The 10,800-nt window shown below is 50.0% G+C and overlaps 1 protein-coding gene across 5 annotated transcripts in view; it reads right to left on the reverse strand.

The window, feature by feature from the left end:
• Pxylp1 (2-phosphoxylose phosphatase 1) overlaps window positions 1-5,455 on the reverse strand; it is a 57,252-nt gene extending 51,797 nt beyond the window's left edge. For 2 of the 5 annotated variants that reach the window (XM_076867681.2, XM_076867678.2), the window contains exon 1: window positions 4,828-5,256. The gene's annotated coding sequence lies outside the window, so the exon portion shown is untranslated. Of the gene's footprint in view, window positions 1-4,827; window positions 5,257-5,382 lie in introns of those variants that run through there. The other 3 variants (XM_076867679.2, XM_076867677.2, XM_076867680.2) reach the window with 3 other exon arrangements.
• Window positions 5,456-10,800: the final 5,345 nt, after the last annotated feature.

Consider the following 10,800-nt stretch of genomic DNA (forward strand, 5'->3'; position numbering starts at 1 on the left):
GTATTTGTAAGGAGCTAACAGTGTTTAAGCATGGACCATATGCTGGGTGCTGTTCTAAGTTCTGTCACACACGATCTCATTTCAGTTTCACAATACCAGATAGCAGGAAGCAGGTATTACCATCACCCCAGTTTTACAAATAAAGAAACAGAGTCACAAGGTACAAGGATACAAGCTAGACATGGCAGGTCCAGGATTCAAGGCCAATCTAGCTTTGGAGTTCACACTCTTAACCGCTGTGCTGAAGACACAAGCAAACCTAGGCCCTGTAGCATCAAGAGAACCAGAAACCCAGGAACCCAGGAAACCCTTCCAGGGGGTTTCTGGGGGTACAGCACATGCATTGGTTTTGTTTGTGTGACTGGCAGAGTACCCTAAAGAAAACCAATACCTACTCTGACCCCTAAGCAGGAGACCATTTTCAAGTAATTATGTAACCACATCTGGTTATCAGGCAACTGTAGCAACAATATCCAAGTTTACATACTGATTCTCTGCTGAAGCGATCTCACTTCTAGGGAGAAGGATTTAACCACTCTGAGGTCCCATTTCCCTATTTCTAGGTAGATCCAGACTTGCCAGAATCCAAAGAGATCGCGGATTCCATCTCATAATGAACTCATACAGTTGCCTCTATGGTCAGATAGTATATAAACACAATGTATGACAACTGATTTATTTCAATAAAGCCAAATTTCTATACTTACTAATCTATACTTTAAAAATTTCTATATTTGTCTATACTTTTTAAAAAAGTCCTAATTAATATATTTGTATTCTATTCACAATATTAAAAAAATGATGGTTTATTTCTGTAAGACCTTTCCATTCTTATTTCTGAGCTTCCAAGCATTTCTGCTATAATTTGATAACCTTTCTCTGTTCCCCTGGATCCAAATGCCTCTTTCATTTTAGAAGCATAAAGAGTTAACAAGACTCGTTGGACCTAATGGTACTTCTGAATCCAGGAGTAAATGTTTTATTCTAATTCTTGTATTTGCTGATGACATATTTAGCAAGCAATAGCCTCATTTTATTTAGTAGTTAAAATGCTCGAAAGGAGACGGTTGTATCTCTGATGGCCGGTGCTGGATGCAAGAATGGTGCAGGCTGAGGAAAGCAAGCTTGTGTGGTTTTGTTGGTTGGAAAGACACAAGTCTCCAAGTAATTGAGGGGTAGGACAAATCGTGTTCAAACTACTTGTATATTTGGTAGAGATGATGGCTGTGCCCACAAAGAGAAGTGGAGGAGGGGAGGGGAGAGGAGGGGATGGGGAGGTCAAAACCAGATGAAGTAATTTTTACCTCACCCCGTTTTCTGAAGCTCTGATTTCTATGCTGTTGATGATAGTTCTCCCTAAAGAAGTTGGTAGCACCTAGAGACAGAGAGGGTGGCAACCAGATGACAAAGGGATGCCCTGCAAACAGGAATATGAAGGTCCACGTAGGAGGTGACCGCGAATATAAAGAGAAGTTTTGAGTTCCCACAGTCTCCATTACTAGATGGAACTCTTTCCGGCCAAGTGCCCAGCCCAGGTGGTTTTGCTGGTGGGAAACCCATGTGCTGATGGGTAGGCATGGGAAGGAGGGGATGCAGGGATGGACAGGTGTGGATGGACAACCCAGCCAAGAGGAAGTGGTGAAGACTGCTCCTCGCTGCAGCAGGAGCTCTTCCAGAAGGCCGGGCCACATTCTTTTCTCAGGCCCGTTAATCATTAACGTCCTCCACCATCCTGAGGTTCCTCCCCCCTTCACTAGGGATTGATCTTTTTACCAAAGCCAAGGACTTCCCCAACCAAAATCCAAGAAAGGGCAGAGCAGCCTGCAGGCTCTAGGGGTGCAGTGCAGAGTGGGGAGCATGTGGTCCAGTGAGGTGACCATGGCTCTCCTGCCTTCTTGAGTAGAGCAGACCCTGCAGTTCCTTCTGGGCTCCCAGATGCCTCCTCATGCAGCCCTGCAGTGGCTGCAAGTGAGCAGCTGCACTGATCCCTATGCTACCAGTGAGGCTGTCTCACAGCTCCAAGAAGGGTCCTTAGCAAGCTGCTTCTATCAAAAGTCGACCCACCCACCCCCCATCCTACTAGAAGGCTGTGTCTTCTTTACCCACCAAGTGCAGGTGCACAGAGCCTCTGAGCTGCTTCTTTTGACACTCCCCTGGGCTTTCTCCTCAGCATCTCAAGTGCAAGGTGGCTCCCCCAGGTCAGACCCCAGGCCACCCAAGCGCCACACCCCTCACAGACACTTAAAACTGCCCAGCACCCTCCTACCCGGTCAAGCTCAACTCTCTGCTGGCTTTGAACAGGGGCTCAGCACTTTGGGCCATTTAGTCTATCTCAGTGACTGCTCCTAATGGTAATCCTGACACCAGAATGTGGGCACACTTCCGTACCCACCAAGTAAGATCCTTGTCCCAGAAAGATCCTGGGGCTGAATCTCCCCTTCTGGATTTTCAGGACCTCAAACATTCTCTCATCCTTTCTCCTGCCCTTGAGATAGTAGTCTCTCTCTCTCTCTCTCCTCTCTCTCTTCCCCTCCCTTTCTCTCTCACTCACGAACTGCAGGCATCAATTAAACCTCTTCTAGAAAACAGATTTGTGCCAGCTGCAGGAATTCTGGGTAAAAGCCAGGCCTAAAGACAGAGGCAGTCTGGGTAAGAAAGATAAGCTCATGTCAGCCTGGGGCAGTGCAGGTTCCCACATCCAAATGGCACTCTGAATTCTAGTCCCTCCCAGATTCCTGAACAAAGGGGGTCTGGCCCGCCCTGGCCCAAGCTCTGACTGTACTCCCTCACTGCTGACCTTTCACACAGACAGAGAGATGGACTTTGCTCCATCTGCCCGTGAAGCACAGCCACTCCTGACAGACCAAAGCAGTCCCCAGGTATCAGCCTCTGCCCACCCCTATTATGCTACAAGCTACACTGACAGAAGTGTGCAAGGAGGGGCACTCTCCCAGCCCTCCAGAGGAAGCAACTTTGGGGTAGGGAGCACCCACTGGAGTGAGTGGGTGAGTTATACTCATATACCCTAGCCTAAAGTGGACAGTGGGGCTCTGTAAGTGACCCGTTCTCCTGAGAGTGTCCTCCCAGTGGGCAGGAATGGGGGATGCCCAAGAGAGCTAAGGCTGCAGCTCAGGTCCTTTAGGTTACACTGCGGTGGACTCACCTCTCAGCAAGAGGCCTCAGTAGCTCCTCAGGGTGCCCATGGCCCTCCCGACTCCACTTCTGGGATGAGGGCAACTGATTTCCTTCCTGGAAATTCTGGAGGCCCATTGAGGTTATAGACAGCTGTCAAAGACTCATATGGAGATTGAGCTCCTTGTCCACCCCCTCCAACACACAAATGAGTTTGTCTCTAGGGAGCCTGTGTGTGCGCAGAGGCGCACGCATGTCTGTATTTAAATCTGTTGAATTGAAGGATAACATTTTGAAAACAGCTCAGCACAATGGAAAAACACGGATCTTGGACTCAAGACACATTCAATTCGTTTCTTAACAAACACTGAGTAAAATACCAGGCAGGGGGTGCCAGGCAAGGCCCTGGGGCCACAGAGATGGGTCTATCTCATCCCTGAAGGTGCTCCTAGCCAGTAGGGCTCCTGACAGTCCGCAGCTCATCACAGTAAAGGACAAGAGGATGCCTACAGGAATTTGTGGACACTCAGAGGGAAACCTACTGAACCCCAGTGAGCCCTTGGTTGATTTTCTATTCAGTGGTAAAGGAATATTGAGTTAATTACTATTCAAGCAGATCAATAGAAAAAAACAAAAAGTTACAGATAGGGTAGTTCCACATTGCTCAGAGTGCTGGTGTTCTGAAATCCAGATGGTTGCCCTGTCCTGGCACCCAAATGTGGCCTCCCAATGTGGCCTCTGTGAGGGAGGGCTGGCCAGGAGCCAATACCTAAAAGAGAAGTACCCCTGACATGTCTCTTCTCTGAAAATGGGCAATTAATTTAATCCAAGACTTAATGAAAGCCTCCAAAAGGGATGGGGCGGATGCACACACTGGCTTCCAGGCTGTCACCATGCATCTCCACCTCTCTCCAGGGACGACAAGGCTTTCCAAGCCATCTGTTTTAAACCCTCTTCCCACAGATGTCGGACTGGGCACCAACACCTTTGAGGAGGATGAGCTGCTGCCAAGCCCCACTGCAGTCACGTCTCATTTGAAAGAGTGGGCTGGGTTCAGCACTGTCTTCTCCACACTCGGGGTCCACCCTCCTGCCTTCTGCGAACAGCAACAAATGCCCGCAAGTTGCTTAACTCTCACAGACCGCCCGCCCCTGGGCCATCCATCCCACATTTCCCCACTCACACCCCGATCTATTCCATGCCCCTCATGATTTTACTTGTTGCATGTTTCGAAAGCATCCTTGCCTTACCACGAACAGTGGCCACCCTGGCGGGGACAGCCTCGTTGCCCACAGTGCCCTTTGCAACCCCATAGCTGAAGCGGAAAAATATGGCTCCACGTTCTCCTGCATCGCTAATCCTTTCCCATCCACAGGTATAACTTGAAAGCCAGCTACAGCCGCAAAGAAAAGCAACCTGCTCTGAGCAAATCTAATTTTTTTTTTTTTTTTTGCATGTGACAAAACCGGTTTCTTTAAAAAATCGCGATATATTCAAGTTCTCCTGCAAAAGCAATGTGGGGTCTACACACACAGTCCCAACCTGAGCATGCAGGGAGGTTAACCTGCGCGCGCGGAGCGATCCCTCGGCGGGGCCGTGACTCCCGGAGCTGCCGCGCGGGCGGCAGGTAGCTGCCCGGAGGTGCCAGCCCCACAACCCAGAAAGGCCGACGAGAAGTTGCGGTCGCCTTCTTACCTGGACTCGAGCGGGTTCGGGACTGACGGGGAAAGGGAATCCCGGGAGCTCGAATTCTGGCTGAAGCGGGCGGCAGGAGTGCGGGGGCCGAGCAGGAGCGGGCTGGGGGACGGGGACCCGGAGGAGGCAGGCTCGGCAGGAGAGGCGCGGAGCAGGGGTGGGAGAAGCCGGAGGCTCCGGGTAGGCGAAGGCGGAGGCGAGGGCTCGGGCGCGAGCGGGGGATTTGCAGGCAGGTTAGACGGCGCCGGGGCTGGAAGAAGGGGCGCCGGGCCGGAGGGGGAGGGCTGGGACAAGGGGCGCGCGGGGGAGTGGCTTGGGGAGGGGGCGCGAGTCTGCGGCTGGGACTTGGGGAGGGCGTAGGGACAGGGGAGGGAGCTTCGTCGCTGGGCTCAGACCCGATGCTTGGAAACCCTCGCCAGTGTCCCCACCTCTGTCCTACCCGCGCGCTGCCCCTCAGTCTCCCAACCCTGGACCGTGGACGCCCGCCCGCCTCGCGCCTCCGCGCCGCTCAGCGCCAACGGCAACTGCCCCGGCCTGGGCGCGCGCCGCACTCACCGCCCATGGTCCCGGCCCGGCCCGGGCTCCGCCGCCGCGCGCCCGGCTCGTCGCCGGCTGCCAGCTCCTCGAAGCGGGAGGGGAGGCTAGGGCGGCGCGCATCGGCCTCGGGGCAGCGCGGGCTGCCGCAGCGCCCCCTACCGACCCCGCCGCGCCCCAGGCCCGGCCCGCCGTGCGCCGGGCACCCTCGAGCTCCGCCCCGCAGGCAGCGGTGCAGTGCAGGCGGGCAGAATCGTCGGGCGGGCGCAGAGGGATTTGGGAAAGGACGCTGCCTGGGAAAGGCTAAGCAGTCTCCAGGGGCCGGCCGGTCGTCAGAGCTCCAATGCGAAAGCACACGCAGTACCAGCGCGCAGACACCGCGGCCACCGACTCGCTGGGTCCTGCGCGTCTCGCAACGCTCGACTTGACATCAGGGAGTGCTCTGACGCGCGCCAAGGCCTGGAGACCGACCTGGCCCAGCCCTGGGCCCTGATGTGGGTGCTTTTGAGCTATATCTGGCCTGTCCCTGCCGATCTCATTGCCGAGGGGGGCGTGAGTGTTTGGGGTCCTCCGGGTGCCGCGCGGACCCAAACTGTCAGGATCCTTACCATGGTGACCCCGCGCCCCGCCCCAAGCCTATCCACGCTTCTCTTCCGGCGCGGACCACATCCGGCCTGTGTCAACTCTAGACCTCACTGCTACTCGGTCCCCAACAGTGTTCGGCCACTCCAGAGCGTTGCGCGCTCACGCACATACACGTATACACAGCTTCTCGGCCCAGCGGGGTCAGCTACTGAAGATCCATCTGAGTAGCACTTGCCGATGTGTGCAATCTCTTGTTGGACCTCGTCTTTCACTCAAATCCACATAGGTGACCCGATATTTTACCCATATTTCTACTTCTGATTTTCTGCGTAGAACTTTCCACCTCAAATCAGCATGTCCCACACCAAATTAAACCTCTTCTCAGCCCCCAGCTCTTTTTACGTCTTCCGTCTTGCCGTCCACTAGCCACGTGGGATGTCTTCCTCATTCTGAAAACTTCATAGCTAACCCGCCCCTTTCACCCTATTCCCTGGATGCAACGCTGCCCTCAGCCTTCTTACTGTCTTGAATACTGACATCCTGTCCCAATTCAGGAGCACGAAATCTCACTGCCTCCTTAAGTGTCAACGCAGTCTCCCACCTGGCTTTCAAGGGTGGAGGGAGGAGTCCTGATTGTCCTGTACTAATTCCAAGTTCTACCCTTTGGTTCGCTGTCTTCCTCTTTCCTAAGCAGGTTAGTCAGGATACTTTCTGCTGTAAATGACAGACAACCCTATTCACACCAGCATAGAGAAACCAACCTTTGGCAGCGATCCCAGCGACTTGGAAGGCTGAGGCAGGAGGATCACAAGTTCACCACACATCTAAACCCTAACGTCTGGTCTTAGTCCCGGAGTCTCAGGGACCCTGGGTCTCAGTTTTGCTTTCACCCATGAGTGCTGCTACCTCTTCTGGCCCACACCAGACTGCAGCAGATCCAGGCTTTCAGGCTATAATTCCAGCAGATAAACAGCTTCTCTCTGCCCACCTTGGGACTGGCGCTGGTGTGACAGAATTGACCTGCTATCCATGTGGTTCCCCAGCCACTGACCCATGATGGGTTGGTTCACTCTCTCTTGGCTAATTTCTCACCCTTTCACCCTCCACAGAGAACCATGGGGCACCCCTAGACTGCATAAGCACCACCTCTAACCATTTCTCTGCCAAATTTGCCATGCCGCCACCATTTTACCTTGCTACATCCTCCTGTGAAGACCCAGATGGGAAGTGGGGGAAGGCCCTCTCTGCTTTCGGCTTCCTCCTCACCTGTCCAGGATTCCTGTCTGTGCCTCCCCCCCAACAAGTTAAGACTAGGTAACAGATGGCCCTGGGGGATCCATTGGATACGGCATCATAGTCTCCAGAATCCTCCCCACCAGTCCCACCTCCCATTCTATATTCCCCCAGAATAGAGAGAACTCCTAGGACCCCTTCTCTTTTAGACTGTTCTCTTTCCCTCTTTGGTTTCTCAGTGGTACCCATAAACCTTACAGTGGGCAGGAGAGGCAGTGAAGAGCTTCCCATAGGAACAGTTATTCGGGGAAGCACCTCAAGACCATTGTCTCCACTAAATCTCCTTCCTCTGCAGTTGTTGAAGTAGGATGTCACCAAGCAGCTGGGGTCACCTGGCTGTACCTGGAGAGGCTGTGCCAGACAGCATAACTGACAGAGGAAGGCAGAGTGGAGAGAGGTAGCTTAGCTTCCTGTCATGCTTGATGCTGTTTTTTACAAGCACATGTTCCAGTGAATTCCCTACTTTCCCCCTAAGCAAATTAAAGTCAGATTTTTCTGTACTTTGCAACCAAGAGAGTCCTGACTAGTACAAACGTGTGTAGCACAGTGCCAGGCACACTAGGTCCTGCAAAACAATAGCAGTCACCATCATTAGTCATCTGGTAGAGCAGCAAGCTTTGCCCACGGGTGATTGCAGAACAGAACAGAGATGGGGAAGTGCAGGGCCACTGGCTCACGACCTTCCTTCCGTCTCCTACTGTCTTCAACCTGTTCCTTTGTCCTTTCCATGCTTGCTTCTTGGCTTCCAGGGAAACCCTTAAAGTCATTGAAAGCTAAACCCACTCATCTTATAAAAAAACAGTCCCAGCTCACCCAAGGCATGATTAGTCTGCTAGGTGGCACTTGCTTCCACTTTACACAAAAGATCCTTGCCTGGACTGGGAGCAGCTAGGATCGGGTGCCCATCTTCAAGTCAGTTCTAACCCACTGAGCAAAAAATGTGCAAATATTTGCACAGCCTCCTTTTTCCTCCTTTGTAGACTGAGAGAACAATGGATTCTGCTCACCCTTCCCCCTGCCTTGGGGGAGGATAAAGAGTCTAGGAAAGATACTGAGGTAACAGATGACAATTCTACGGATCCCTCCAGAAGAGGAATGGAGTGATTTATTCAAACTAGTTTCTAAGTTCCAAAGACCGTGCTGCGTGCTGCCCTTACAACAGGATTTCCGCACCTGCCCATGGTTATGCTGTTGTGTCTGGAATACCTGGATTGTAAGTATTATTTAGAGATTCCATTTACCAAGGGTTTCATTTCTACGATTAAAGGAGGAGTACTCATTCATTGCAGAAACCTGGGGAGATACAAAGTACACAAAAATAAAGATTAAAAATTATCCACAATAATCTTGTGTCAATTCATGTAGTAGAGAACATTAAACTAAGATATAAAAAAATTGTCCTGTCCACATGTCTACCCTATTCCTAGTCACCGCAATGCTGCAAGAAGATAAGTACCTTGCAAAAGGCTAAAGATCATTTTTAGAAATATTGCACTCTTTCTATCATATGTATATTTTTAAAACCCCACAAGCCAGGCCTCCCAGCTCCAGGGTGGTCTGTTCTCTATTATTTATGCATGCATAATTCATTTTACCTACTCCCAGCTGTGATCCATTCTCCCCACCCCCACCAGGCTTATTATACAAGCCCCTTCCCTCTCCTGAGAGCAACAAGGGAGGGCAAACTCATTTCCCCATCTATCTGGGTGAAATTTAATTAGAAAGGCAAATCTGGAAGAACAGAACACAAAAATAACCACATTAAATAAAAATAAAAGATGGCTCTGAACCTGACCTTGAGCCAAAAAAATCACAAAAACTGCAGTAATTCGATGAATCATGGGTTTAAATATTCACTTTTGTTATCTAAAGTCTGAGCCCTACTTAAAGATATTTCTAAGAAAATAAAGAAGAAGAAAGAAGCACTGGGGCTGGGGATGTGGCTCAAGCAGTAGCGCACTTGCCTGGCATGCGTGCGGCCCGGGTTCGATCCTCAGCACCACATACAAACAAAGATGTTGTGTTCGCCGAGAACTAAAATAAAATAAATATTAAAAAAAAATTCTCTCTCTCTCTCTTTCTCTCACTCTCTCTTTAAAAAAGAAAAAGAAAAAGAAAGAAGCACTGGATGAACTCACACTAATCACATTTAATAATCATAAAAGGAAAATGAGGGCAGTGGCTGCTTCAACTAAAACATTGTCCGGCACATAGTAGGTATTTTATAAAAACTGGATGAATGGCTGGATGGACCGAGTGACCAACCAGCCAATCAGAAAGGGATGAGAGGAGGTTGGGAACCAGGCAGAGATTTCTGTAGTCTCATGTCCTCTTGGAAGATATCAACTGGAGGTCAGGGTCCATGAGAAAGATGTGACCCAGAGAACCACCCAGATTTCCAGTTAGGACCCCAAGCAGAAAAGATGGAAGCTAGAAAACAGCTTTAAAGTGCTGAAAGTCATTGCCAACTTATGAGACATTTACACCCAGAGATTATAGGAGCAAAGAATAATCTACATGCCCCAGATTCGTGTGAGATAGTAGAAGACTCCCCGTTAGAATTCAGGCCTCCTGGACATTTCAGAGACCCTTGCTCAGCATCTCCAAAGAGAAGCCAAACAAACTTATCTTACAGTCAGTTTGAATTTTTCAGAAATTGCATTCCAAAGCCATTGGGGGTAGCTATTTCTCTCAGCATTTCCAGGCCACTTAATATTCATGGGAACTGGCTGAGTTGGGTTCTGACATCCAGCGTAGGCCTCCCTGCCAAGTATGGAACCAGAACATCCCGTTGCTGACTCAGTAGCCCCACTTGGACCTCCCACAGCACCACACACTCTGTCATGTCCCCAGTCCACTTGGTGTTCCCTGTCTTTTAGACAATTAACACCTCTGTCACTTTTTTCTACTCTGCAACCCAGAAACCTAGGAGACATTTAAGACACTGCTCTCTCCCTCCTTCCCTGTGTCTGCTCTTTTCCTTTTTCCTTCAATTTGCCCACTCTGGTCCTCTCTACCAACACTACAACCTAAACCACAAATGTGCTTTCTATCACTGTAGAGTCATTTTCTAGAATTTTCTATAAATGAAATCATATAGTATGTACAACGATATATGTGTGCGTGTGTGTGTGTGTGTGTGTGTGTGTGTGTGTGTCTGTGTGTGTGTCTGTGTATAATGCTGGCTTTCTTCACTTAGGGTAATTATTTTGTGATTTATTCACACTGATGCCTGTATCAATACTCATTCACTTTCATTGCTGGGCATTATTCCATCATAAGGGTGTACCTCAATTTGTTTCTTCATTCACCTGTTGATAGATGTTTTGGTTGTTTCAAGTTTGGACTATCACAAACAAAGCTACTGTGAACTTATACCAACTGTATACACTTGCATACTTCCATCAACAAGCGCATACTCTCTTTGCTTTTGTGTAACTATCTAGGAACGGCATGGCAGGGTCATGTGGTAGGCATATGCTTAATTTCTTTCTTTTTTTTTTAAAGAGAGAGAGAAGAGAGAGAGAGAATTTTTTAATACTTATTTTTTAGTGGATATGA

The sequence above is a fragment of the Callospermophilus lateralis genome, chromosome 10 (assembly GCF_048772815.1).
Source record: "Callospermophilus lateralis isolate mCalLat2 chromosome 10, mCalLat2.hap1, whole genome shotgun sequence".
Lineage (NCBI taxonomy): Eukaryota > Metazoa > Chordata > Mammalia > Rodentia > Sciuridae > Callospermophilus > Callospermophilus lateralis.